The sequence below is a fragment of the Pinus tabuliformis genome, chromosome 4_1 (genome assembly GCF_031772625.1).
Source record: "Pinus tabuliformis cultivar Carrire ecotype Pingquan chromosome 4_1, CPIR1, whole genome shotgun sequence".
Taxonomy (NCBI): Eukaryota; Viridiplantae; Streptophyta; class Pinopsida; order Pinales; family Pinaceae; genus Pinus; species Pinus tabuliformis.
Window position 1 is genome coordinate 182,000,438 of NC_142303.1, and position 4,957 is coordinate 182,005,394.

Sequence of the window (4,957 nt, forward strand, 5' to 3'; positions counted from 1 at the left end):
GACCACTCTTCTGAAGCTACAGGTTGAGGAGGTAGAAAAAAGAAGGAAGATCTTGAAAAGATGGTTCCAAGAAGATCTTGCTCAAAAGCAAGAAGAACTTGATGCAACTTATGATGAAATAAATAAACTCAAGGGATCACAAAAATAATACTTACAAGATAAGACATATGAAGAAGTGAAAATGAAGGCAATTAAAGATAGTAAAGCTCTAGTTGATGAAGGTACAAGCTCCACAGCTTCGCAGGATGATTCTAAGAAGAAAGTTGATCAAATTGAAAAGCCAAAGAAGAATGTCACAACTCCAAAGAACAATACCAAAGAAATCAAGAACAAAGGACCACAAGAAACTACAACACAACCTCTAAAGAAGAATGAAAAACCTTCCAGGTATGTTCATTTACTTAATGGCTATTTCTATTTATGTGCTAACTATGGACATATGGCTAGGTATTGTGAAGTTTTTGATAGGTACAATAATTATCTGCAAAACTCTAGAAGCAAGTTTGCAAGATCACGAGACAGGTTCCACGATGATTTTGTCAGAAGAGAATACATGCTAGATGGGCCAAAAATTGAATGTTTCAAATGCCATAACTATGGCCATTAGCGCTTGTGGTTGCAAATATCAGATGGAGTCACCTATGGACAACATTGAATTCTTCAAGTGTCATAACTATGGGCACATGGCTCTAGATTGTAGTAATAAGAATGTCTGGAAAAGGAAACAGGTACAGGAAGACAAAGCAGATACCAAGGTTTTAGCAGTGATGCTTTCAGGATTTGTGAAAGCAAAAGGTCATGAGGAATTAGCACTTGCTTCAGATAATGACTCAAGTCAAGATGGCCCATTAGGTGACTCACTATTTTGAACAATTTGTCTTGTTGACTCCTTAATGTTTGTACAAGAGGATTCTATGCAGCAGTATATGGCACAAGTCTATGATTGACAGGAATGTAGTTTGAACAAGATGGTAATTTCATTAAAGGTTCAGGGGGAGAAAAAAATTTGAAGGATTACAGGTTACCAGGAACAAGACAAGATTAGTTTGCAAAGGATATGCACAAGTGGAAGGAATTGATTTCGATGGAACATTTGCACCAGTTGCCAGAATGGAAGCCTTTCGGATGTTTCTCACCTATGCATGCTCAAGAAAAATAAAAGTCCATCAAATGGATGTTATTTCAGCATTTTTGAATGGAGAATTAGAAGAAGAAGTTTACATCGAACAACCTGAAGGTTTTCTTTTATCAGAAAAAGAAGACTATGTTTGTAGGTTAAAGAAGGCTCTGTATGGTCTCAAGCAGGCTCCCAGAGCATGGTATGCTTGTCTTGACGGATATCTACATCAACAAGGGTTCAAGAAAGGTATTGCTGATAGCAATCTTTACATACAAATATATAAGGATAATTTATAAATCATTGAGGTATATGTGGTTGATATAATCTTTGGTAGCAATGATGATCGACTACGTAAGAAATTTGCTACAAAGATGCAAAGTGAGTTTGAGATGTCTTTACTTGGTGAGTTGACATTCTTCTTAGGGCTTCAAATAGCTCAGCAAGAGAAAGGAATATTTATATGTCAAGCCAAGTACATCAAGGAAATGCTCAAGAAATTTAAAAATGGAAGATTGCAAACCCGTCCTTAATCCGATGTTAACAGGTTGCAAATTGAGCATAGACGACTCATGTAGGGATGTGGATCAGAGGTTGTACAGATCTATGATTGGTAGTCTTCTATATGTAACAGCCTCCCGACCATATTTTATGCAAGTAGTTGGACAAGTAGCAAGATTCCAAGCAGCACCAAAATAATCACATATTATTGTCATCAAAATAATTCTTCAATATCTAAAGGGCACAACAGAATATGGCATGTGGTATCCCAAGGGAGACAATCTCATTATTCAAGCCTTTACAGATGCAGATTGGGAAGGAAACATTCTATCTAGGTGGTTGTCTCGTATCATAGTTGAGCAAAAAGAAAACCTCAATCTTGTTATCTACAGTGGAAGCAGATTACATTCCACCGACAGCTTGTTGTACTCAAGTCCTTTGGATGAAAAAAATTTACAAGATCTTCAAGTACAATTCAGTGAGCCTATTCCCATCTTCTATGATAACACTAGTGCCATCAGCATCTCCAAGAATCATGTCATGCATTCAAAAACAAAACACATTTTGATAAAAGATTCAAGGTAGTATACTTAAGCTTATGCAAGATGCTGAGGATTTATGATTAGAGGGGATTAGCTACATAGACAGTTGCATTAATCCAATCTCTTAATAGATGATCACTTTAGGATCTTATAGGAATCAATTGATACTGTAATTGTTCTTACCTATATATCTCTGCAAGTCATGAGCATATGAAGAAATAACACAATGATTGATAACTGGAAAAACTTACAGGATAACATAGAATTGTGTAAAATTAGATTCAAAATCCTCTGTTTTTAATTAAGGCCCCAGAAAGACTGAGTACATCAAGTGTCTACAAAAGCTTCCTTGAAAGGTGACTTCCAGGTTCAAAGTAGTATAAACAGTCACAACTTTACAAGCAATGCTCTATGAATCTTCAACTCTGAACCTATAACATCTCAAAAAGAAAGTTATTTATACAATAATAAAACTACAAATATCTAAAAATTGTTTAAGATTTATTCAAGGAATGGAGAATATCTTCTTGGCAAGAAGATAGGGGCAGCTAACTCGGAGGCCCGGAATCGATGGCTAGGGTTTGGCAGCTAGGGTTACGGGCGGAACCTCGCATAGGGCACGGGTAGGGAGCAAGATGTCGTTGTCCGTGTGCAACAGCAGGAGCAGGAATATGTTTATCTGATTCCACTGGCAGCTGGAGGTTGTTCGAAAGTGTTTTCGCAGTAAGACGGGTGTTATCCCTCCATCAGCAATCGCAAAGGCTAATTTCGCTTTTCCCGTTTTACCAGAGTAAGGACAAGGTTTTGCTGGCATCTAGCACTGTTTCAGGCGGTTATCTCGGAACGGCTCCCGTAACCATGGTAAGCCCCAACGAATTGGTCGACTTGGACCCGGAATTGGAAGACATTCTTTCTGTTTGGGGGAAGGAACCGACAGTACAAAATGTGGAGCGGTATTTCGGGGGGTTTGAATACTCCAAGTTAATCCCGGTTTCGCAAGGAAATAAGGTTTTGTCACAGCAAACCGGTAAGGACCATGACAGTTTTGCCATCCAGGCTCGCAGACAAGTACTCCAAAAGCAGCCAGCTAGTGAAGAAGCAGCGGGTAGAGTGTTCACAGCGGGTCATTCTCCCAGTTCTAAGGGCAAAGCAGGGTCGGGAAGATTTCTTCTTTCAGGAGGCATTGAGGATGTGGTAAATTTAGGGCTTGCTTCTGGGTCAGGCAGAAACAGGGGTTCTGAAAGGGTTTCTTCACTATCTAGGGTCTCTCTGCCGAGAAACCCTTCCTTTTCAAATGAAAACAATGCAGGAGGGCGCAACGGCCAGATTGGCAGCCTCGAGGGAGAGCCAGAAGGCTACAATGTACCGCCAGATGGGAGTTTCAAAGCAGATATCCCGATACCTGATAACACTGGGCCTTATCAGTCTTTTCCGGAGGTAGAGAATCTATCGGTTCCGCCCTTGGAGGAACCAGAATGGACCGGTCCTTTTGAGGAAGCTAGGGTTTCAGCTGAGGGTTCTGGGAAAAAAGGGGGAAAAAGGAAAACCCAAAGGCCGATTGGATCCCAGGAGTTGGAGGGCAACCTAATCCTCGACATGGAGGTCTCTATCGATGAAACCCTAGTAATGGCAGAGTGCACGCTGGTAGGCAGGGGAAGAGGTAAAAAGTTTTCGTCAGGGTTTTTGTAGACATGGGGAGAACAATGTTTTGTCTGTGACAGACCCCTGGGGTTTGAAGCCTTAGCTCTAGCTAAGGGCTGGTTTATGCTCAAGTTCGAGGACAAGGAGGCAGCGGAGTGGGTGCTTGGCAGGAATTGGATTATCGACAATATTCCAGTCCTGTTGAAAAAGTGGAGTCCCTTGTTTGATGCTTTCAAAGAAAAAACCGATGTTTTCCCGGTTTGGGTAAGGGCCCCGGGTCTTCCGTCGTTCCTTTGGACCGAAGCAGTTTTCAAATCCATCGGTAACAGATTGGGAACTTTCTTGGAGGCAGATATGTCTTTCTTGCAGACCAAAGATAGAGCGATGGCACGCATTTTGGTGAGTCTTAATCCCAGCAACGGTCTTGCGCAAAAAATCAATCTCCAATACAAAGATTACGTTTTCGAACAGATATTGGATTATGAGCATCTGCCTTTCCGATGCCATCAATGCCATGAATATGGTCACCTTGCCAAGGATTGCACGCAGGCCAGAAGAAGAAGGCGATTCCGGAGGACCCCTTTTCCAAGCCAACCAGTTTTCAGGCATGGACCCGTGCCTCAAGAGGAAAAAGGCATGGCAAAGTAGAACGCTGAAGACATGGAGACGGAGGGGGGGCAGAACGCAGAAGCACCGGTGGATTCCCAGCCCCATGAAGCGGTCAAGGACCCAGAAGCACGAATGGAGGATTCTAAGGAGGAGATTGCAAAAGTTTCAAGTGATGATCAGCCCGATGCCTCAGTACCTGAGAAGGGTAATCCTCCTCCTTCCTCTTTTCTTTTTCCAGGGCATATATCTGATAACCATCAAAATTCTCCTTCGCTTCATTCTTCTCCTAATAATGGTTTAAACCAAATCACTGATCATCTTGCGGGCTCCCCTGACATCGACACTCTTTCGGCTGCCATGCCCTCTCTAGATTTAAATAGTGATGATAAGTGGCCTCCTCTTGGTCATCTGGTTCCTCAGACTCCATGCCCCTATAATCTCAGATCAATGGTTGGGAAGTTCGGGCCGTCTGTTTATGTAGGTGGTTTAGGGGTTATGGCCTCCCAAAGCTTACCAAAAAACAAGAGAGGTAGAATTTCAGACCTAT